The sequence below is a fragment of the Cimex lectularius genome, unplaced genomic scaffold, assembly GCF_000648675.2.
Source record: "Cimex lectularius strain Harlan isolate CLEC.00 unplaced genomic scaffold, Clec_2.1 scaffold13, whole genome shotgun sequence".
In the NCBI taxonomy this organism is placed as follows: domain Eukaryota; kingdom Metazoa; phylum Arthropoda; class Insecta; order Hemiptera; family Cimicidae; genus Cimex; species Cimex lectularius.
In genome coordinates, this window is record NW_019392649.1 from 2,366,623 (window position 1) to 2,393,253 (window position 26,631).

Sequence of the window (26,631 nt, forward strand, 5' to 3'; positions counted from 1 at the left end):
ACTTCAATCCTCTTTCCTCCCTTTTATGCCTTGTGCAGGATGAGAGGAATATAATGGAGAAAAGCTTGTGCATTTTAGCTGAGTTCCTAATGGTTTGAAGGGCCCTTTGCCTGAGGCCTATTGCCGACTTACCTTTATCTCCGTTATGATATTATTTCCACACTTTTCTCCGTCTTTGCCTGTGCAACTGTTTCAATATTTTCCAAGACACACATGTTGGAAAGAAAATATAAAAATATATAATGATTTTGTGTAAATTTGTATTTATTGATATAATTAACAAGCGCAAAATGAACAATCGATTTATTTTACTTCAAAACAACAAAGATGTTTTTCACGTGCCATGTTTTAACCTGATTTAACATAAATTTTACCGGATAAAAAGACCATAATTTTTTAACGATAGTAATATTAAAATATGTAGGAACTTTTATGTTATTATTTACATGAAAATCGATACATTAATATGACATCAATTTATTTGTAACGAGGACTTTTTTGATCACTTGATCTATCAATCCTTTTAATCTGATAAACCGGTCTTTCTTACCTTCAACCTGTAGTTTATGCTTTTCCATATTTATATCCCTGGCCTGAATGAAACAGCCAACTTTGAAGATAAAAACGTCAGAGAGAGAAAAAGACTTAAATATTTGTTGTTTAATATTTAGATGTTTTCCTGTAGATCAGGTATACCTTAATTGATTCTACATCTTTAATTCCTTTGAAAATAATTTAATAAGTCATTAAACTTACGTACTAATACTGATGTCGGTTAGGGCCTCCTGGTAGTATTTGCCACTCTAGCAGTTCTGGGATCAAAACCGGGCATACCCCATGAAGTTTTTAAGAAGACCCCCGTCCAAAAAAAAATAAAAAATAAATTAATTTAAAAAAAATTTAAAAAAATGTTGCTAAGTTGTTTGATCTCGCGTTCACGGATATTTGGATGTTAAACCAATATATGTTTTTCTAGTAAGTATGAAAAAGCGGTGGAAACAAACGGATTAAAAAACATAACTAGTAAATTCATTAGTTTTCGTGGTCCTCTTGACCAATTAATATCTTTTAATTAATTAAGGTTTTTAGTTGAGATAAAAAAGTCAGTGTGACGAGCGGGATTCGAACCCAAAACCTTCGGCTAGATACGCCGCTACTCTACCCCTTATATCGGGTTGTCCGGAAAATAATGCAGGATTTTAAGTTTTCATTAAAAAAAATCTATATAAAATATTCTGTTTACGTTTACAGGATTACTCATTTGTATGAATGTCAACACTTATTAATCCTCTTCCAAATGATATTGTTTGTTTACCTCTGTAGCATTCCGCTACTTGGAAATAATTCAGTCATCCTTATAATGTCAAAGCGAGAATTTCGTACGATTTTCTTTTACGAGTTTAAACTCGGCCGAAGCGGAGCCCAAACGGCTAGAAACATTAACCAAGTCTGGGGCGAGGGTTGTGTTAATGAGTGCACTGTGCAAAGGTGGTTTAAAAAATTTCGGGAGGGAGATTTCAGCCTTGAAGATGAAGAAGGTCGTGGAAGGCCTTCCTCTCTTAATGATGATGTTCTGCGATCAGTGGTGGGTGCAGAGCAACTCAAAGTCAGTAAAACGACCGTCGCTGACCACCTCAAGGCGATTGGAAAAGTGAAAAAACTCGAAAATTGGGTTCCACACTCATTAAACGATCGCCAAAAAAATCAGCGCTTTGATGTTTGTGCATCACTTCTTTGTCGAAACAAAAATGACCCATTTCTGGCCAGAATTGTTACATGTGACGAAAAGTGGATTCTCTACGATAACACTAGACGTTCTGGACAGTGGCTCGACAAAGGGGAAGCTCCAAAGCCCCCAACTCATCAAAAAAAGGTAATGGTTACGGTATGGTGGGCTTCATTTGGTTTAATACACTACAGCTTCTTAAATCCTGGCGAAACCATCAATGCTGAATCATACTGTAACCAAATTAATACCATGCATCAGAAATTGGCAGTAATGAAGCCCTCTTTGGTCAATCGGAAAGGGCCCATTTTGTTGCATGACAACGCTCGACCACATGTGTCACGTGTAACGTCACAAAAATTATTGGAGCTTGGCTATGAAACTTTGCCTCACCCACCCTACTCTCCGGACCTCTCGCCTACTGACTACCATTTTTTTAGACACCTGGACCACTACTTACAACACATAATATTCAAAAATCAAACGGAACTGGAAAATGCATTTATTGACTTTATCAATTCTAAAAATTCTGAATTCTACTCAGACGGAATTAATAAGTTACCAACACGTTGGGAGAAATGTATTGAGAGTATGGGAAATTATTTTGATTAAAGAACATTGCTTTAAAGTAACTAGTTTCTTTTTTTTTGTTTAATACCAAAATCCTGCATTATTTTCCGGACAACCCAATAGCTCAAGTGGTCGTGGGTTCGAATCCCGCTCGTGACATTCACTTTGTTATCTCAATTAAAAACCTTAATTAATTGATTAGTAGTAAAATTTTACGCATTGATTTTGAACATAGTTTACATATTATCGTTTTTATATGATATCATTCACTTTGGAAAGATCACTCACAGGATAAAACAGGAATAAATGCATGACTACCCAAAATGTATCTTACATATTAAATTCCTTATTATATTTTTTTTTCAACGAGGGTTCGAACAGCAGAGGTCATATAAACCCTCAGGGTGCCGGTTGTATTGAAAAAAAAGCACATTTGTAAGTATGTCAGGTTCGGTTGCAGGGCCGCTGGATTCGAACCCGGGACCTTTACCATACAGTGATGAGCGCCGTATCAACGCCTAAACCGTTACGGACACCGACGCTCCCTAAATTCATTATTGTGGTTACATTTATTTTCCTGGGATTCTTGGAATGCTTTTATTATTTTCTTGATTCCTTTCATTTAACCCTACATCATCTGTTCGATTTTCAGCACCAATACGTTTCTGAAAAATCTATAATTCACTGTGTTTTAGTCTCTCTAACTTATTCCTTTAAAAAGAAACAGTTCTGCCCGGCAGTCTTTCTCGAAATTGCGAGAGCATTTGATTTGACGAAAACTAATATGAATTGTACCTACCACCTACTACTTCATCCTAAGGTCCCACCTTACTGACCATTACTCGTGGGTAACGTGCGGTTCATCCACCACTCACATCAATCCTGTCTAGCTAGGAGTAGCCTAAGTTACTATCTCTGATTTTACGCTTTACCTAACAGTCTGACATAAGCCATCAACTTAATACTTCCTAGTTCAGATTTGCAGACGATGCTGCTATCAACTCACAAAGATCTCGACTCACCTTCCTGCCTCTGATGCCATGGTTTAAGAAAAGGATGAATAAAGATAACTAAAATAACTACCAGTACATTACATATGGTATTTTCCATAGTTAGCAACTCGTATAGAATCCGATCCATACGGTCAAAAATGTTTCACAAACGATGCTTTCTATAAGTAAAATTTTACCCTTAAATAACCTTACCACAACATCCATTACGTTTGCCCATCTATAAAATCCTGATATGACAAATTTCATTTCTCACCGGTCAAACCAATTCCATACTAACCCAGCTTTTCTCAGCCGCACTTTCTAAACATAATTTACGCTGGCTGAAACACCAGTAGTTCTCCGGCCTCATCCTAAATGTTATGAATGCATAAGTGACTTATCCTTTCTTTAAGACTATAAAATTAATTATTTGATTGTATTTCTTGTATTTAATACTACAGCTGTAAATGTCAAACAAAAAAGCAAAACAATATCGTTGTATAACTTCCAATGATTTATGTTAAAAAGATCAGAGCATGTTTCCTTGAACGTAATGACAAGCTATAAAAAGTAACGTTGTAAGCTAGCTTTTCCTTTTTTTATACTCGTTATAATAAAATCCTCTTGGATTTATTGCCATCTAAATTTCAAAATATTGACTTTCTTCTAGGGGGACAACCGCGTTTTCCTACGGAAAGCATCTCATTGATTAAATTTCAAAACTGAATCGCTAATTCTAACTTATGTTTCTTTCAATTATTCGGCATTATGCAATGAACCAATTCTCCAGCGAAGTGTAAAGCGTCTAATAACTTGTTGGCCATCGATCCAGCTAGAGTAAATACAGGAGTAACTGTTGCAAACTTTAAATAAATGTACGGCAATGATTCACGTTTAATTTTGTTGGAAATTCTGGCTTTTCCAACAAGTCAAAATAGAAAATAAACATGAGGGGAAAATAATTATTCATGTTTTACCCGCAGTACGAACAAAGTGAACTATTTATTAAAAATGCTGAATATATTTTAATCAAGCTCGAATATTATCTGATAAACGTTAGATCACAAAAATAAAATAAATATTAACGGACGAAACCAATATAAACTTTCTTTTCTAACGACTATTATAAAAAATATAAACTAAAAAAATATAAATGAGATTTTAAAATTTGATAAATTCTAGTCTGTTAATTCTGACAATGCAGGGTCCGCCAACTCTTTTCATTTTGCCAGCGGCTTTTTAGCTCTCTTTCCTTATAACCCCTGGGCCCCTGGGCTCTGGAGGCATAGAGACAAAGAAAAAATTGACATGTGGTCCAAAGAGGGTGCCAACATGAAGTCTCTAGGTCCTGAACCCTACTATGGCTAAGTCTTGACACAAAAGAGGATACTTCTTAAAGTGGATCCTTAATAAGCCCAAAACCTAGTAGAACAATACCACAGACATGAGGCACTCGAAGAGATTCAGGGCCATCTGCAAAACTTACAATGGAATTATTGGAAGGCAACCGCAACCGAACTAAGATTCTGGTAGGACGCCTAACAGGGCATTGCCATTTAAGAAATCACATGCACCGGATAGGAGTACAAACAGAAGAAACACTGTGGAGATACTGCCAGGAAGAGGACGACTGCAGAACACATTTTATGTTTCTGTGAAGGTCTATGTAGAGGTGGCGGGTCTTGCAACTAGGACAGGAAAAACCACACGCAAGATCCCACAGTAAAGAGCCGCTGGTAAGGCAATGGAGTTTGATTAACAACCTGAAGCTGGCCAGTGAGTTATAAAAAACAGGGCAGCACAATGATCTACTCAGGTCGTGGTGCAGAAGGGCTTGTGGCCGCCTCTTTTCTCCCTATCCCCTATCCACCCCATTCGTTATAACCCAGGCAACTCTGTAATCGCAGAACACAAAAGGAAATATTATAAGATTTATTTTCTATCATTTAGGTCTGTAGAAAAAATGCATTACATATTTTTCCAATTAATTAAACTTTAAGGAAGGTATTGATTGAAGTAAAAGTTTAATCAAGATTAATTAATTAAAAAGAATTAATTCGATCAATCGGACCACGAAACCAAATCGATTGTAAATATTATTGTACAAAATATAAGTAAGCCCTAAGCCATTATAAATTAGGGATTCAACTTTTTTCTCCTTTTTTCAATTAAAAAACCACCCGCTACGCCAGGATTCGAACCTAGAACCTCTAGCTTAGGAAATACGGAATCAGACACTCTAACCACTCAGCCTTCACTGCTACGGTGAAAGTACAAAATATATTTTTAAAAACTGGACTATTTTGTTCCTTTATATTAATTAATTACAAAATATTTTTTTAATGTAAACCAAATTAAACGATATCAAAAATTCATGAGATTTAATTAAAATTACCATTAAATTTTTAATTTTATAATTATTGTTATAAATGACGAACATTATAATTAACTTTTCACCATTAATTAATTTTTTATGAACGCATGTATTTCAGATATCGATTAAATTAGTTTAAATAAAATTAGTGGGTTGTAATTAGTATAACAACAAAAATGCATATANATAATTTCAAATAAACAGCATAATACAAGTATATTTGCAATAAAAAACTTTTTTTTTGCTGTAATGTGTTTTTAGTTACATTTTTGGTCGATGGATACTATTTTTTTTATGTAATAATCATCGTTATATTATTTATTGAACATTGCTTGAAATATCTTTTTAAAAAGAACACGATTGACATCCAAACTTAATTAGGTGAGGGGTAGACAGATCAATACAGCAAGTAGACCTAAAATGAAACGTCCATTATGTAAATAATTAGTCTAGGTGGCACCGCCGAGCTAGCACCTACTTTGAAAATTTTTATAAATAAACATTAACAAAACAATTAGTAAAGAAATAAAACGTACACATTTTATAACAAAAGCTCACATGGAGAACGGAAAGTTACGAGGAATTTAATGAGTATCCCGTTTTCCTGCCTTGGTAATTGTGTGAATAATTTGTATGGAACAATTTCCAGAGGAAACTAAGTTCCTCGACAAGTTATGTGCAACTTTATTCCGCAAGCATAAATTAATCGGTGTTTGTATTATTGAAGCGGCGTTATTACTTTAGCTGCCGAATTTTGTAAATTCATCAGTTTGAATTTATCGTTATCAACGCGTTATCTCGGCTTTTGGCTCAGTTGTAAGACAAATGATTACCACGGGCAACACATCCGTCTGATTCACGTCAGAAGTTTCGCCCTGATAAAATTAGACAAGCATTAATAACTGATTATCCAGAGCGTTATGACGTCTGCAGAGCGGTTTTCAAACTTATTTATGTGGGAGAGGTGTACGTTTGGCGGAGTAAACTTTAGGGTCAGCGGTTTTATATTGTAACTCGAACCAACATTGTTTGCTATATGTTCGAAACATGCTATACTCGAAAGTTTAAAGGACGTAAATTTTCCAGATAAGTCAGAACACTAATAAAAGTCATTGTAAATTAACAATTTACTGATAATTGTTACAATCTGAGAGGAAATATTAAGAGGAAATATCCATTTATGGTAGTTTAAAATTTACTGACAATAGCAATTAGGTTGTTGTGTACAAAATTATCCATACCTAAAGATTGTTAATTTATCCTTGAAATTCGATATTAGCTGTCAATCTGTCTTGAACATTTCAGCTACATAAATTCAAAAATATTTTCTTTTTAATCTTATACTCATTTGATTTGCAATAAAGAATAATTTATTTTTAGCCTGTATTAATCAATGCATATTGTAAATATGTGTGTGTACATTTTTTTTTGTCCCGGGTTATTGCTCCATCTTAGCACTGGGAGGACACAAGTTATGCGAAACTTGCCATCGCTGGGCATTTAATATAAGGGATTGAATTAATGTAGACAAGATGTTGAGGTGATCGTCAAGATGGGTCGTATAGAGATGGCTTGAGCAGTAGTGCATTAACAAAAAGAAAATTTTGTTTCTGAGTACAATGACATAGTATTGAGCTTTGACCATTGTCTGAGAAGAATGATATGGTCTCTGTAGTAATCACATGCCAGCCTGGTGCCTAGGTATAATCCTATGTATCTTGATTAGATGTTCTCGTTTATGAGCATTATGGATAAGATTTATCGAAAGGTTGTGTCACCTTTGGACGTAGGACCTGATCTGTTATGGACAAAAGGAATGGGGAGGTAGTGTCAAATTCTGATGCTTGTCACGTGATAATGAGTTTTGACGATTTGTCTGAGAATTTTTGATCGTTCAAATTGGATGGGTTGTGTAAGACTCCCATGTCAGTCTGCTGCCTAGATATATTCCTACGTTTCTTACTTGATTTGTAGCTCCTTGTTGTTGGCTGGGTTAAGATTAATCGAGCAGCCGGTGTAGAAACTGATCAGTTCATTAACGTAAAAGAATGTTGAGGTCGTGTGGATAGTGAAGTTATCACGCTTATTTCCCAAGACCTAGGTCCATTTTGGCAAATCGGTATTCTTCCACTTGTGAAAGAAACCTACTTTCGAATGATATCAGGTATGAATTTACGGTACATGAATTTCGAACCCACCCGAACTTCCATTGTGTACTTTTTTATCGTAGTGGATACCCCTCACCAAGGGTCAGAACATCGATGATAGGTGACGATGGGAATCGAACCTATGTGGTCCAGGCGAAAGTCTGGTGGACGAAGTGATGAACTTTGATAACTGGTCTAATGAATTTATGGATGACCGGTTGGGCATCAATGCCGATTGGGTGGGTGTGTTGGATATTGGATGGCTTGGCAAAACACAGAATGCCACTCTGTATGTATAAAGTGGTCGCAGTGTACCTAGTTAGTTAAGGTTTGACTGCCAAAACAGAATCCAGTCCTGATTGTCGGTTGTTAAGTTATTTTTTCTTAAGTTCTTTGTGAGGATGCCAAATCTGACTCTTGCCGTAGTGTAGTTCTAAGTTTCTGGCTTAAGTTGAAGTCGGTAGTTCCGTAATTAACTGTACTTAAATTTATAAAAAGACGATTAATTTTGGATTTTTATTGTAGCTTTAAGGTAGATGTTCTTTTATCAACTGCATACATACGTATGAGTGGGGCCGTGAAAGGCCTTGCCTTCGGCAATCTAAGCTCGTTTCTATAGTTGCTATTCGGCGTCATGTTTATTCAATCGCACACCGGCGAACCTTACGGTACATCGATTTCAGTTTGAAACAGTTTTGCCCGGCTGTCACCGTCCGTCTCGGGTCATTTAACATCGAGAAACTGCGTAAACTGTTTGGAAATCCATCTAAACTCGTTTATGTCATATGATTTGAACATTACTTAACTTTTTGCACGCCTTTCGCACAACCTCCGGCAATCCACCTTGTTTTAAACCTGCCGGAAGGGAACGATGCCGATGTTGCGTTTTCACAACCTCAGGTGAAATAAGTCTCCTCGCTTGATTTGACGAATAAATTTAAAATATCCCTACGAGGTAATTTTTGTTTTGTAAAATGTTGAATAATAACATTCAAAAGAGCTTACAAAGTTTAAAATATAGAGCAATGCTTTGTTAGGGTTAAAAGTTTAACCCGTCTCATCAACCCTCTCACCCCAATGTTATAATCTCATCTCTCTTCTTTAACAAATAAACATGTACACCCTCTTAGATTAAATACTGACTCGACAATCGCAACGGCTGCTGGCTTGCAAATCAACAGAGCATTGGAATATTAAAAAACGCCCCTAATTAGAAAACTTCAAATTAATTTAATGAATTCAAAACAAAGGAAAAAAACGAGTGCCAACTCAATTAAAATGTTTGATTCGATGGATATCTTTGAAAAAAAGGGTAATTTTTTCTACTTAATTCTTGTTATCCTTCAATTCTAGTGTTGGGGCAACAAGGAATAAAGCGGAAAGTTTTATTGAAAAGTATAATTGAAAGAAAAGACAACTAATTACATCCCTAGTTATTATAGCTTGGAATGAACTTTTTGTAAAAAAAGTGACGATTTTGCTTAAATTTGCATCTAATTGTACTTACAATTTAGATCTCAAACAATTACATTGTGCTATCTTTATAAATAAATTTTATTAGGTTTCGTGGTCCGCTTGACCAAATAAATTATTTTCAATTAATTAAGATTTTCGTTGAAATAAATATATAATATAATATATAAATCAAGTTCATTAATACTGTGTGTTACAAAAGACTTTTATTTTTACATTGTACAATTTACTGTAAAACCATGTATGGTTCCAAAGATAATTTTTCACAAAGAATTTTTATAATTTTACTTTTAAGGGGCGTTGGTGGCCGCAAGAGTTAAAAGCGTTGGCATGGCTCTCTTCACAACATAGAAAGGCCCCAAGTTCGAATCCATTCCAACCCTATATAAAAAAATCTTAAGAGTTAAGCTGCTCTGGTGACCTTTTTTTCAAATATAACGCTGTATTTTTTCCAAGCATTTCGAAAACTTTCATTCTAAAAATTAACATTTTCGTTTATTTGTTTAGGAGATATTGAAGTTTTCGTTCAGAACTAGATTATTTCAATTTATTGTTTAAATTTAGTACTTTGTGGAGATGATGAGTATTGGACTGATGGGTCGGTAAGCCAAATTGATGAAGTTTTCATTTCATCTGTTTTTAACATTAAAAAAAATAGAATTGCACTTAAATAATTGCTTAATATTTTTAACGCATTTTTGGTTCATAGAATTTTTGACGTAGACTCATACCTTTTTATTTACAAAAATTTAACAACGTACGTTATTGTAAATAATTTGAAAATTAAAGGCTTATTTACTATTTTAATTACTTCAATAAGACTTTAATTTTCAAATTTATTTAAAATAACGTACGCTGTTCAATTTTTGTAAATAAATATGTACGAGTCTACGTCAAAAATTCTAAGAACTAAAAATGCGTTAAAAATATAAGCATTTATTTAAGTGAGATTCTATTTTTAAAAAATGTTAAAAAAAGATGAAAAGAAAAATTCATCAATTTGGCTGATGAATTTTTCATTTAATATTTTTTTAACATTTTTTAAGAATAGAATCTCACCTAAATAATTGCTTAATCTTTTTAACGCATTTTTAGTTCTTAGAATTTTTGAAGAAGACTCGTACATATTTATTTTAAATAAATTTGAAAATTCAAGTCTTATTTGCTATTTTATTACTTACTATATTTTCCTTTTTATACTTTATTCAACCAATATTTGTAAATTAAAAAATATAATGAATTGCATAACTACATTTTTTTGGTATTTTTCTTTTTACTTGCCTATTTGGTAAAAAATATATCCATATGTATGTACATATTTTATATTTGATTTCTCAAATAAATCGCTATTTATGGTCTAAGTCGTAGTATTACTATTATTTGACATTATTACATTAATTTATATTATTTTTGTTGGGTTCGCAACAGCAGAGGTTATATTATTACAGTAGGTTTTTTTTTTTTTTTTTTTTTTTTTTTTTTTTTTTTTTTTTTACGAGGGTTCGCAACAGTAGAGGTTCTATCAAAAGCACATTTGTATGTATGTCGAGTTCGAATGCAGGGCAGCTGGATTCGAACACGGGAACTTTACCGTGTCAACGCCTAAACCGTTGCGGCCACCGACGCCCTTGTATTACTATTATTTGACCTTTTACAGTCATTTATTTTATTTTGTATGCACAATATACAAATTTCTGTAAAAACATCTATTTTGAACGTACAAGGTTTTGGCACTTATATCCTTCATCTATCCTAAACTCATAAATCTTTAAAGAATAAACTTCTGTTTTTGAAATTCATTTTTGAAATAATTCGTAAATGTATACTAAAAATCATTTCTCTGAAGAAAATAAGCCTGGATATTTTATTCTGTTAAGTGCCTTAATTGGCACACCATTGATTATGAACCATTAATATTTTTTTATTATTATACTTCTTGCAATTTGTACATTCTTATACTTATCTTCTACTTAAGTTGAAACGGTTTTGGTTGTGTTCACATTAATATGATACGTTTTCTGAATGTGGAACTTACGATTATTGTCGCTATACATACCAGGCAGAATAAATAAATATTACCTCACTTATCAACTATATGGATACGTGTTAACAAACGTTGCCAACTTTGTTTTTCCCTGTTATTCGTTTTTATCCGTTATAAAAACAGCTCTATCTATCCCACCCTTCGACACGCCAACTTTCAGTCCATTGTAGTGATCTTTGTAGGGCAATCTGCGTTGAAAGTTAGAAGGCCGGACACGTATCGCTGTATGTTTCCCGGTGTCGCATTGGGCGAGAGCAGGTGTGTCAACAGAACAGTCCTTTCCAAATAAGCCTCCCATGCCACAGCTTCGCACTAATCAACTCCTTTTCGACTCAAATGCTCACATACGCCGGCTTTTCTTAAAAAATTTGGCAGTTTTTGTTACAATTTGCGAATGAAATTTATTGCGAATTTATTTATGGGTGGTAGAGAGAATATCAAGATAAAAACTTAACTTAGAATTAATATTATCATTTCGCTTTTGGTACTTATTACTATATTTCTGTTTATAGTATTTTTTCAGCCAAATATTATTTATGGTTTTTCTTAATAAATTAAGTCAAAATTATTATATGGAGATCGTGAGATGCGGTCTAGAGTGACCTAGGTTATAGAAAAACATTTTCTTTATCGTGCCAACGTTTCGATCTTTATTGAGATCATCTTCAGATCCTGGGATTTACAAACAATGTTTAAATTATACAAATACATGTAGGATGTGAAAAAAATGAATTTATACAATGCTTGAAATTTTTAATGATTAACTATCGGTCACTAACCACCACACATTAAATCATAATATCAATAAAGCCTCCATTTTGCACCTTTGAAGATTGAATAAAAATATTCAATGGTGTTTATTGTGTATAAATCTATTTATATTTATATTATACCTTTTTTTTATTTGACGTTTACAGCTATAGAATTAACTGCAATAAATATGACGAGTTTCTCAAAACGGATTTTTATATTTTTGGGCAAACTTTAATTATCCCTCGTTATTATAATCTAGTATGGGATCGGCGTTATCATGAAATTAGCCTGAGAAAGGTTTGGTTACTTATGATTCTGGAGATCATCAATGATACGTACATAGGATCCTTATATCAGGATTTTTTCGCATTGGAAACGAAATGGATGTTGAGCCCTATATTTTCCATAAGAAAGCCCTTGTGAATTTGACTAGTCTGTGTTTAATTTTTTAATTACCATAGTTTTGATTGTCTGAAGATAAGTTTTTATTGTCTACTCTTTTTCTCCTAGCGGCCATATCCGGTTGCCGGCAACTTGCCTTTTTTCCACCTCGCCTAAATTAATGCCTAATAATATTTGGCTCTCCGGTAAAAGGACGTAGCTATTTATTTCCATATTTGATGGAACATCTGGAGCTCTATTAACATTCTTAATTGGTCCTTCCACACGTGGTGAAAAGGCTCATACGTACATTCATATATATATTGTGGCTTAACTTGATTTCGGCATGTTCGGAATACTGAATATTCAAAAAACCCCCCAGCGAAAATGACGAACCCAATAAATAACCTCGTGTCGGTTCAACATGAGTTTACCGACTCGCAACACCCAGCATCAGCTATAATTAAATATCGTTTAACATTCAGAGATCGATGATGCTACTTCAAAAAAATCAAAAATTTAATCCTGCATGTATTCTACGCAGAAGCTATCTGTACTGTAGAAAAAATAACCAAGACCATGTCCTTGTCCTTTGTTTATTCTGCTTCCACAGTAGACATAATAAATAAATATTTTTTACTTACTTTTATTTTATATTTACAACCACAAATATTGTATTAAATATATGTCCTTATAAGCTACCATTGTCATTTAAGACTCTTGTGGGAGACGTTGCCCAGTGGAAACACTCCTGCTCACTAAAACCTTCAGGTAAATAAATATTTAATGAATCTTCTGCCAGTATCTGTATAACTGTCCTGTAAACGGAGGTGTAGGAAAACAGAAGAGTTCCTTATCGAAAGTTTCACAAGTCCAACTATTGAGGACTACTATGATTTTATATGTGTGGTGATTAGTGACCGTTAATCGATATTTATTTAGAAATCGTGAGATGCGGTCTGGTGTGATGTAGGTTACAGAAAAACATCACACCAGACCGCATCTCACGATGTCTAAATAAATATGATTTTATAAATGAATAAGTATTGTTATTAAAAGAAGTTTTTATTAAATTCTAAAAATTTCAACTCTATATATAATATTAATAGTGAGATTGTATGTATATATAAATTTGTATTGCATCCAAATAACAATAATAAAAACAGTTTTCTAACATTTTATCTATCGATAAGAACTTTAATAACACTTATAAAACATTTTTTATGTAAACTTCCGGACTGTAGAAAATGAAAACAACGTAAAAAAGAGGAAATTCTTATGTAAATACAAATTAATACATATTATACTAATAAAATACAAAGTTGTGGAATAACACGAATGCAAATTTATTGGATTAAATATTCATTTCAACGGCTTGTTTGAAATACATTGTTCAACAAACTTGAACTTTTTAATTGTCCAACATTACATAATGTGCTCGGTCAACGGAATTCACATTATTATACTGAATTGGGTAAAGTTTCGTGAAATAAAGGAAAATCCTCTTATCGATTCTTCCAGCAATTCCTTAATTGGCTTAATGGTCGGCTATTACAGTGAACTAATAGGATGAAATAGGTTTATTTGTAATGCTACCATGATTTTCACAATAAAAAAACCTCGTTTCGAAATAAATTGAGAACGTTTTTATTGGACATTTAGAAAGATTATAGGTTAATAAAATTTTACAAACAGGAAAAGCAGTAGTTAATTTGGTCAAAAGTAATAGTTAAAAGTTTTACCTTTTCTATTGTCAGTCGATTTTTTATCCATTTACACGCAGTCACATGTACGTTCTTCAATAAATAGTCTTTTATAGTGTGGGATTGTACCATTTAATAATACATATGCTAGGGGTATTCACGATCTTTGTGTTAACCCAGTTAGATCTCGTGTTAGATCGAGAAAAATGATGACGTAGACTTGTAAGAATCGGCTAGAGTCAATGTTAGATGTTAGGTCGAAAATGTAGTCACATTGCTATCCGCTAGGGCGTAGGTAACCAACATGGCAGCCATGAATGTAACAGCTGTTTTTTGTTTACACGTATTCTTAAATACACCTGAATTAAATGAGACCAATACTTTACTTTTGTTAACTTCTGACCTGTCCTTATACTTTCATTCATAATAAAAACATCTCCTATCCTATGAAGTTGTAGGCTGTCAGAAGTTAGGATACAAGTTAGGTATGTCGGCACGATTTGAAGAGTCATTCGTTAGAATTTTCCTTGTGTATAGATAATATTTTGAATGGAAGAGTTGATTAATTTTCCTTTTTTACTAACTTCTGGCATCTTACAATTTAACAGAAAACAATACCATTACAAACAACAACTAACCTTCAAGGACAGTTATAGCTTTAATTTTGGTTCTACCAATCGCCACGCGCGGCATTACGGAAAAATTAACATTTAACATGCTAAGAAAAGGAGGGGGCTTTGACGATCATACTGGACATTTCTCTATTCGCGTTAACACGAGTTAACATGTTATAAAACTCGTAAATACCCCTACTGTAATAATTTGTTACTATGTTGATTTTTAAAAGCGAACATCGAATTTATGAAAATTGTTCATATTAAAATATAAAATAAAATCTAGAAAAACAAAAACAATTTGAATTAAGGGAGAAGTTTGTAAAATAAAAGTCCTTTGTATCACTAAGCCTCGATAAATACTTAAGATAAAAAAGGATCTATGGCGTTGTTCCAGTAGTAAAAGAGATTTCGTCGCGTTGTTGTTCGGTTGAACTTATCGTCAGATCTTGTGTATCTTCCTCCGGGGACGGTTGACGTTCTGACAATGGGAAAAGCGGATCGAGGCAGTTTCCTTGAACGACGTCGGAAAAACAACAGTTTTAAACTGAGTTTGGTACATGTTAGGATGCACTTGAGAAGTGGCTGTAAACTAAGTGGGCCAAGGGCAAACGACAGGGCGACAAAGAGGGCGGGAACTCGCTAAATCCCATTAAGCTTGAAAGACAGCTGCCCTCTGGAATGAACGGGCCTTGCTAAATCGAATTAAAGCCTGATGTCTTTTCACAAATACATAACTGGTTTAAAGGCGCGTAGTCACAGGGGAAAAATCAACATGATTGGGAATACCAGGTGCTCCCAAAGGGCGTCTCGAGGAATAATAAGATTGGAAGGGGGAATCTCGGAAGTTAACTGACTGCCCCTCGCCAATAAATATTCGGGAAGACGAAATCAGAAAGACGGCAGAATCGTGCATTCAGAGAGTCCTTTCCTATCACATATGACAGACTTACATCGTTCCAGAAAGTCTTGTTAATTTGAAATCGTATAATTTTACACGATGTTTTTCATCCAAAACTTACAAACAGAAGTGTTTCGTGGAACATTATGAAATGCCATTATGTTTAGTGGTTCTTTCAATTACTTAATCTTTTTATATAAGTTTTTTGGTTGAAATGAAAAGTTCGTGCCACGAGCGGGATTCAAACCCACGATCTTCGGCTACATACGCCGCTGCGCTACACTTGAGCTACCGTGACGTCGATCCACTCAGACTTATACATTATCAAATACTATGCTGTTTCTTCCAGTATTGCCCTCACGTTCCCGTCATTTGCATCAGGGTTGTAGCGTGTATTTAATAGTGCGGTGATTTACAACTATAGCCTACAAATTTTAAGTACTAGAAAGCAAAATTAAACAAGCAAAACTTAAAAAAAGTCATGTACAATAGAGATCGGTGAATCTGGCATAGAATAGATGGCGTTGTTTTCATAAGGGATAAAAAGGAATAACAAGTAAAAACAAACATTTGTTAACATCATATAGTTGTTAAGTGAGGCTATATTTATTTATTCTGCCTGGTACGTATAGCAACAGTGATCGTTGGAGCCATATTCAAAAAACTTAAACATATTAATTTGAACATAACCAAAACCGTTTCAACGTAAGTAGAATATAAGTATAAGAATGTACAAATTGCAAAAAGTATAATAAAAACAAAATTAATGGTGTGCCAATTAAGGCACTTAACAGAGTATCCAGGCGTATATTCTTTAGCGAAATGACTTTTACTATACATTTACGAATTATTCCAAAAATGAATTTCAAAACACAGATGTATATTCTGCAAAGATTTATGAGTTTAGGAAGAAAAAATCATATTAACCACAGTGCTAATAAACATTCTCCGTTCATAGACGTCTACAGAAATTTGAATATTCTGCGTACAAAATAAAATAAATTACTGTAATAGGGTCAAATAATAGTAATACTACACGTTAGACCATAAATAGTGATTTATATGGAAAATAAAGTATAAAATATGTACATATATATGGATCCATTTTTTACCAAATAGGCAAGTAATAAAGAAAAATAACAAAAATATGTAGTCATGCATTTTATTTTAATAATTTACATATATTTGTTGAATATAGTATAAAATGTAAAATATAGTAAGTAATTAAAATAGCAAATAAGCCTTTTATTTTCAAATTTATTTAAAATAACATACGTTGTTAAATTTTTGTAAATAAAAATGTATGAGTCTATGTCATACATTACAAAAATTATATGAACTAAAAATGCGTTAAAAATATTAAGCAATTATTTAAGTGTGATTCTATTTTTAAAAAATGTTAAAAACAGTTACTGACCCATCATACCAATACTCATCATCTCCACAAATTACTAATTTTAAACAATAAATTGAAATAATCAAGTTTTGAACAAAAACTTCAATATCTCCAATACAAATAAACGAAAATGTCAATTTTCAGAATGAAAATTTTCGAAATGATTGAAAAAAAAAACAGAGCGTTATCTTTGAAAAAAAGGTCACCAGGGCTGCTTAAATATTAAGATTTTTTTTATAACGGGTTGAAATGCAGGGCCCTTGGATTCGAACATGGGGCCTTTCCTTGCAGTGAAGAGAGCCATGACAACGCTTTTAACCCTTGGGGCCACCAACTCTCTTTGAAATTAAAAATCAATTACAATTACCAAAATTCTTCGTTAAAAGAAACGTTTTGAACAATATATATTTTTACAATAAATTGTACAGCGTAAATATAAAAGTCTAAAATCTCACACAGTATGTAGTAACTACATGTACATCATCTTCTTAGGCTGGCTTTTGCAGGGGTTGAAACCAAGTAGTCCCAAGTTTTATCCTGGGAGAAAAAATTTCCTAATTGCATGCCCGCTTTCTTGCTATTCTAACACTCACGTCAGGTCTTTCCTTTACTTCAAACACCAATATACAAATGAAAAAGCCATTTTAAAAAACATTGTAAATTTATCAAAATTTTGACCTCTCTCGAGTTGCCTGACTATCTTTTTAATATCTAATTTTAAACATTATTACGTTAGATGGGTGCTGTATGTATCAACACAAGTTTAAATGTCATTTGTATTTTTTGTTTCAGGTATGCAATATTTGAGTGAATTGAAACTTTAATTTCAACCTGAAGGTATTCAACAAAAATAATTATAATTAGTTAATTTCATATCTGATTCAACAAAAGTTTGGGTTTACAACGTTTCATCACGAAGTATGCGTGTTGATGAACAGTTTTGAAACAGTAATTGATTTTAAATGTCAAGAAGAGGACATGGTAAATTTAAAAACATTGTATTTCAAGAATTTTTTTAAATTTTGGATGGGTAATTTAAAAACCCCAAAAAAGTTATATAAAAACTTTCTATATAAGTTTTTATATAGAAAAAAATATATTTATATTTATATTTATAAAAATAAATTTATACAATGGTAGAAATTTTAAATTCAATCAAAATATTTGTACCCTTTTTTCCAAATCCTACGTGTATTTGTCAATTTTAAACCATGTTTATAAATCCCAGGCGCTGAAGATGATCTCAATAAAGATCGAAACGTTGCCATGATAAAGAAAATCTTTTTCTAAAGCCTACGTCACACCAGACCGCATCTCACGATTCCAAATAATCATTGGCTAACGGTCAGCAATCACCACAGATTTGGGTACTTACGAAAAACTTAAATTTCTGTAAATACTGAAGGAAGATCCATTCACATTTACGAAGGAAGAAAGGAAATCTCGATAAAGTCGTCAAATAAAGACTAAGTCCTTTTCTCGTTGCTATGCTTCTTTCAATAATATTACATTATCGGAGTCTAAAGTTAATAAAACATGACATTGAACAATTTGAAATTAACTATAAACAATAAATATAATTATATGTTTAACGAGATAATAAAAAACTCACTCAAAACTTATAAATTAGAAATAAAACCCATTAAATCTGTACCATTTTTTTTTAAATTTAATTAGCAATACAGAACATGCAGTAATGAAATTAGTTTAGGAATTATTATTTCTAGTACATTTCACACAATTGAATGAATCGATAAGTTCAATATATTCTGGGTTCATTACGGTTTTAATACTCTTTTGGGCTGTTACGATGAAAATTATAGGCAAACCATTGTTTATTATTATAATGGAAATATGATAATTTTAAATAATTCTGCATAAATATGAAGCTCGATTAACGATGAACCGATTAAGCAGACGACCCGCTAGTCTGTAACAATAGAAATTTTTTAACAAATCTATTTTAAAATAAATATCTACAGTTTCATTGAAATTACATTGTAGTTGGTTGTTGTGGATAGTTCAGGCACGTCTAGTCACTCTCTCTTTCGGTTTTCCATGAGTGTCAGCATTTCACCATTTTCAGTGGTGGTATGTATTTTATATTTCGAAGTGGGTTTAATTTGTAATCGTAAGTAAGGTTTTAGTTGAGATAAAAAAGGCAGAGATAAAAAAATTAACAAAAGAAACTTATTGGACTGATTTAAATAATGTGTATTTTAGAATAAAAATACGTATAAATAAAAAACAGCTGTTAATGGCTGCCCTGTTTGTTACCGACGCCCTAACGGATAGCAATATGGCTACATTTTCGACCTAACACCTAACATTGGCTCTGGCTGTTAGATCGAGCAATGTTAACTAGCCAATTCTTACAATGTCATACGTCATGATTTTTCTCGATCTAACACGGCATAACGTTGTTCACAGGGTTAACACAACGATCGTGAATACCCCTTATGCTTCAGTTTTTCAATAAGTTTCAATTAATTAAGGTTTTTAGTTGAGATAAAAAAGTCAGTGTCACGAGCGGGATTCGAACCCACGATCTTCGGCTAGATACGCCGCTGCTCTACCACCTGAGCTATTGTGACCTCGATCCACTCGGACACTAACTTCCCATCTCAACCCCAACTTTGAATTTTCCCAACTTTTTGCCATTTTTCAAGTGTCGTGTAGTCTATTTGATTTTCGGCGATGAATGAAATGGCCACGAACAGCTTTAATGAAGATATACTTCATTTTAACTTATTATATTCACTAGTTTTCGAGGTCCGCTTGACCAATTAATATCTTTTGCTTAATTAGGTTTAAGCGGGCCAGGAAAACTAGTGAATTTAGTAAGTTAAAATGATGTATATTTCACTAAAGCTATCCGGGGCCATTTCATTTGTCGCCGAGAATGAAATAGATTACACGACATTTGAAAAATAGCAAAAAGGAGGGAAAATTCAAAAGGTGGGGTTGAGATGGGAAGTTAGTATCCGAGTGGATCGAAGTCACGATAGCTCAAGTGGTAGAGCAGCGGCGTATCTAGCAGAAAGGTTGTGGGTTCGAATCCCGCTCGTGACACTGGCTTTTTTATCTCAACTTAAAACCTAAATTAATTAAAAAGATATTAATTGGTCAAGCGGACCACGAAAACTAGTGAATGCAATCATAAGGTTGGTCGCACTCATCCTGGTTTTATCATCGCTGGTTAACGTTGTGTATTGTTACTTTTACAGCAATCTGACACAACCGTAGTTATTGTTTAATGTTCAGACGGAATTCATAAACAGAAATTAACAATTTCAGACAATTAAAAAGGTTTTGATGAAAATGTGACTGAATAGTTCTAATTTCCTACAACGGTTACGGAACTTGTGTATTATTTACACTTTTTCAATTTATGATACACACGGTGTACTGACGCTTGCAGAAGTTTGATAACTCTATAAATAATGAAGAACCGGACCGTATAATTCTCGAATAATACGCTACAGTAAAGTTAAGTTCGGAACGAATGTGATATGAATACATTTATCTCAATTATACGCTATCACGGTATCAAGGGGGAAAAAGTGAGTTGATAGGTACCATTAGGGAAGACTAATGACAACGAGCAGAGGCGCTTTGTCCCCAGAAAATGGCAGGATCGCCGGCTCCTCTGAGGTAATGGCGCTTCTCACCCATCAGCAGTAATTATTGTAGCCTATTAGAAACCACAATGGCCACTTCTCTAGGAGATTATCAGGGTTTTCAACAATTTTGCAAATTGTGCCCATCCGGCCTTCCATTGTGCTCACGATCATCGGCCTTGCACGTTCGGTATGCGTTTTTTTTAAACAAAAATCAACACCAAACCCCTTCGAGAGTTGAACAATACAACGGCATGGCATTCCTCCACCAAAGGGGAAATAAAAACACTCCAGGTAGAAGTTGTAGCTTTCGGTTAAAGTTCTACCCTAAGAAAAAGTTTTACAGGTTCGTTGCCGGTTTAGTTAGGACGGAGGTTTCGGCCCAAGCGGCCACTCGTGATGAGTCCGTTGACAAGTTCCCCTCAACCTTTTTCCCTGTAGCCAAAATCGTCCAAACAAACTTTTCTTGACCAAAGACCCCCATCGTCTTATTCCATTTATTTTCCATTGTACACGTAAAACAGTTATTAACAAACCAGTATATATAATTTCAGAAAATGAAAAACAAGAGTAACTCAATTAAGTAATTTTTGACTTTGTGACATTTGACCTCTTAATGCTTTTTCTCCTCAAGGTCTTGTAGGTTTTATACTTCAAATTAGCTCTGATTAATTATAAATAAACAATTTTTTATTTTCTTATCAATAATTTCTTTAAAACACCAAAAAGCAATATTATATATAAAATTTCTCCATTTAAAAAAATATATTCTATAAAAAATAATGAAGATCATAGAAGAACACTTAATTATTTTACAATAAAAATTAATCAATATATAGAAGGAAGTAAAAAACGATGTTTTTATTTTTTATGGCCTTAAAATTCACAATTTCAACTCACGTTTCTCTTTCAATGGAGAATCTTTTATTTTTATCTTTTATTATATGGAATTTTTAATTTTAATTGTAATTAATTTTAATATGTTTTGTAAGGAGCTTAATATTTTATAATAAAAAAAATCGAATTAAAAGAGAAACAATTGGTTATTAATAATTACACTTAATATGGTAAAAATTTAATTATTTGCAATAATTGTCTTATGTTCAGCTAAGAGCCATATCATTATATTAGCTATTATATTATAATTATTTTATTTTAAGAGGGCTCGCAGAAATTATATAAACTCTCAGGTTGCCGGTGTTTTTGAAAAAAAAAAAAAAAAAAAAAAGCCCATTTGTAAATATGACGGGTTCGAATGCAGGGTCGCTGGATTCGAACCCGGGGCCTTTACCTTACAGTGATGAGTGGCGTGTCAACTTCCTTTAAAGAAACAGTTAATTTAATATAAAAATGTGTTAATGGGAATTTAAAAAGTGTTAATGCAAAGTTAAAAATGGTTGATTCGAAAGTTAAGAAAAAGGTAAAGCATAAGTAAAAAAGAAATTAAAAATGTAAATTTACAGCACAGAATAGGTAGGTGAATTTAGAATGGAAAATTTTTGTAGATAATTTAATTTGAAAAAGGCAAATTAATTGAGAAAAAGGGTTAATTTGCTCTGAGATTTTCTTAGATGTAGTCAAAACACGTCTTATATACCAAGAAAGAGAGCGTATGTAATACAAAATGATGAGAAAAGACCAGTCTAAAAACAAATCATCTTAAATACATCTAAGAATTCCATATTGTGTAAGTAAAGTGATGTTAAAAAATATTTTACTTAATGATTAATGGAATTAATAAATAAAAAATAACATTCAGTTTATGCGACTTATTTCAACGAAGTATTCGATGAAGTATTGACAGGATTGATTATATTGTTTAAATAAGTCCACAAATACACATCAAAATCTTGTTATTACAATGTAAACTACTATTGTATTATTTGGTAAATATAAAGAAATAATGAGATTAAAATTGTAAATTCGTGTAAAAAATCCTATATCACAAATATAGGTGGAACACGCCATTGGATACCTGGATACGTCCACTTTTACTTCCGGATTAGCTATGCTGTGAGTTAGACTCTAGGCCTGGATGATAAAAAATACAAGGAGTAGTTCAAGATCTATTAGGGGCGTGGCTCCGGGGGTTCGCGGGCCGACAGAATGTGAAACTAGAACATCGGCTTGAACGGTAATGGTCTAGTAGGAAAGATTAGTGTTAGGCGGCTGAGGTAGTACAGCCGAGCCTTTTAGGGGCCTCCTTTCCCCGCTCAATAATTCAGCCAGTCCGAGGGTGGGCAGGAGTGTGAGGGATAGAACTGCAAACATAATGCAAGTGACGTCACGCCTTTCTGCTTCTTAATCAGCAAGGGAAAACAGCATAGACGATGGTCCTCTGGCATCGTCACGCCCCTGGACCGCAACTATAATACTTCATAAATCGTAAACTGAATGCTTTTGATTAATACTTCTGTAAAATTTATACGCATGCGCATACATATATACACATAATATCTTATATTGTAAGATAGATAGATAGTGAGAGAGAGAAAGAAATAAACTATAGAAATTAAGATAGATAGGTAGATAGAAAGAGAGAGAAAGACAAAGAGAGAGAGAGAGAGAGAGAGAGAGAGAGAGAGAGAGAGAGAGAGAGAGAGAGAGAGAGAGAGAGAGAGAGAGAGAGAGAGAGTGAGGGATGTGTGGGAGATGGGACGCGTGGGAAGGATTTAAAGAAATACGTACAGGAAAAAGTAACACTTAATATTAAGGTAGATAGATAGACAGATAAAGAGAGAAAAAAGGAGAGGGGGAGAGAGAGAGAGAGAGAGAGAGAGAGAGAGTGAGAGGGGGGGGAGATAGAGAGAACGAGAAGAAATAGGAAAGAGATTGTGAGGGTGTGAGATAGACAAGGGGAAGATAAAACGAAAGAAAGAGAAAAAAGAAAGAGTATTGATAAAAGAGAGAGAAAAGCCAATAATGAAGAATGAGAAGATACAAGAAGTAAATAAAGGAATACAGGGAATAAATAATGCAAGAGAGATAGAAAAATAAAAAGACGAAAAAAGAAAGAAAGAAGAAGCATAAGTGAGCGACATGGTAAGAGATAAGGAAAGAGGAAAAGGAAAGGAAGAAAATAAAATGAAAGAAAAACTGAAAAGGATGAGAGAACGAGAGATAGAAAGAGGAAGATGGCGAAACGTGTAAAATAAGTGGATGAAAAGAAAGGGAAAGTAGACAGAAAAATGTAGAAATAAGTAATTAAAAAGATAAGAAAAATATAATTGATATGTATACATTTTAATTTGGGAGAATTTTAATTATTTAGTATTACAATACTATTCATTCTCGCTGAAATTTTTAAACTACAGACGATTTCTTATAAAAAATATTAGTTTTATTATTTTTTTAACCTCTATTCTATGATTTAAATATATGGTGTTGAGGTGTTGTTATTTAAAATAAACTGAAGACGTATTTTAATTTACAACGACGAAGATACGAGCTGTTAATATATGTGAAAACTCGTCGGGTGGAACCAATGATGTATTAAACCAAGAAGAGGAAAGAAAAGAATTTTCTGATGGTAAAGAAAAGAATGTCGATAACTTTGCAACCAAAAGGGTACAAGAAAATATTTCAGTAGGAAATGCTCCCGGCATAAAAGGCGTAAGGTAAATTTTTCATATCTCACATGTACATCAACAAGAATATTTTCTTCTCCACAAATTGAAATTCCCGAAGGAAACAGTACAACAAAAGAATTCAGCTTTTATATTTCCTTTATTAAAATTAAATTCCATCTTGCATAAATGTTTGTTCGCTATGTCAGGTTCAGACAGTCTGGCGTTAACAGTCTCCGTGTTACTGAGGTAAAGGGAACTCCTTGGAAATCAAGACGGAATAAAGTGTGACATGGCGAATAATGACAAATAGTTATGAATGCATAGTAATCAATTGAACAAAACTGGTCCGTTTTTCTTTGAAATTCTCTTTATACAATTTAAAGAGACTTACGTGAACTTAAAATGGCAAATGTTTGGAGTAGTTTACCTTTTTGCGATTTACGACGACAATAATTGTATAAAGAAAAAATACTGGTATTCACGATGTTTGTTAGATGTTTACTCGTGTTTACTTCAATAGAGGAATGTCCAGTAAGATAGTGAACGCCTCCTTCTTTCCTTATCATGTTAAAGGTTAAATTTTCCGCAATGCTGCGCGTGGCTACTGGTAGATCCAAAAATAAAGCTATAACTGTCCTTGAAAGCATGTAGTTGTTGTTATGGTTTTGTTCTGTGTTAAGTTGTAACACGCTAGATGCTAGTAAAAAAGGAAAATTAATCAACTCTTTCATTCAAAATGTTATCTATGTAAAGTACAAGTAGTAAAAAGTACTAAAGAATGACTCTTCAATTCGTGCCGACATACCTACCTTGTATCCTAACGTCTAATAGGGTATAACTTGATAGGATAGGAGATATATCTACTATGAATGACAGTGTAAGGACAGGTCAGAAATTAACAAAAAAATGTATTAGTCTGATTTAATTAACCCGTATTTAAGAATAAAAATACATAAACACAAAAAGCAGCTGTTAAATTCACGGCTGCCATATTGGTTACCTACGCCCTAACGGATATCAATTGTGACTACATTTTCGACCTAACACCTAGCATTGGCCCTGGCCTCCTAGATCGAACAATGTTAACTAGCCGATTCTTACAAGTTTACGCCATCATTTTTCTCTAACACGACCTAACAGAGTTAACACGGTTAACACAAAGATCGTGAACCCTATTATTATATGAAATATCATCCAAGACAAAAAACCGGATCCTTGTATTTTATTTTTTCAAACTTAGTTTTTATGGTTATATTTAATGACGGAAAACTCATTTTATTGTAAACCAAAATAAACGAAATCAAAAATTCATAACTATTAATAAAAATATTTAATTATAATGATGGTTTTAGGAAAATTCACCAAGACCACATCATGTAGTAATAGAATAAATTCATGTAATAATTTACTACCTGATTTTGCTCACAATAACGTATTAAGAGCAAAACCTGGTGAAACAAAACGTTAGTTACTTTTTAATCTATCACTAAATTATTTCCGTTATTTTGGTAAATTTTCTTTCAAACCATCATAATTACAATTTTAAAGTAAAACTCATAAATTTCTGATCTCGGTCAATTTGGTTTATATTGAAATAAGTATGTTTTAATTAATATAATGATAAAAGTAATTTTAATAAAAATAAAATTTAAATGAATAACTAATTAAGTACAATGTACTGTTTTCGGTTTATAAGAGTTACTCCTCTTTACGTTTCTCAAATCCCGAAGACCTGGTTTTGTCTAGTTTTCTATCCATTCCATGGTTCTTCTTACTTCTGATGCCAAGTCGTGTAACATGTTGGTAAATTCATTATATTGCTTGCAGTTTGTTCTCTATTGGTTTTTACTCAATTTTATAATTCTTATTATCTGCTTTTTTATGTGTTCTATCTATTTATTTTGCTTTCTTCTTTTTTATTCTTGGATTATGATTTTATTACCACTTGATTCTATTTTTTGACTTGTTTAATTGTTTGTTGCGTTTGGTACTGGATTTCTACTTCGTTTGTTTTTTGCTATTTTCTACTCTCTTCATATGATTATTCTTGGTTATATTATTGGTGACTTCTTTACATTGTTGATATCTTCTTTTCTACTGGTATTTATGATTATTTTTATTATCTACTATTATATTGGTTTTTGTTATTTTTCTTGTCTTTTCTTATATTCTACTTTCGTCTTATCAATTAATAATTTTTCTATAACTTCATTATGTTGTTTGTAACCAGTTTGTAGATGTAGTGTTTCTAACTACTTTGTGCTACTCTTATAGTCTAATGTTTTACATGGGGTCTTTTTATTTTTTTCTTATTTCCTCTTTTTTTTATGTTTGTGCTATGTCTTAATACTATTTTTTGGTGGACTTC

The 26,631-nt window shown here is 32.9% G+C and overlaps 1 protein-coding gene across 2 annotated transcripts in view; it reads left to right on the forward strand.

The window, feature by feature from the left end:
- The window catches only part of LOC106664607, a 617,189-nt gene that overhangs the window by 344,719 nt on the left and 245,839 nt on the right, over positions 1 to 26,631 (forward strand). The gene's annotated exons all lie outside the window — the stretch shown is intronic.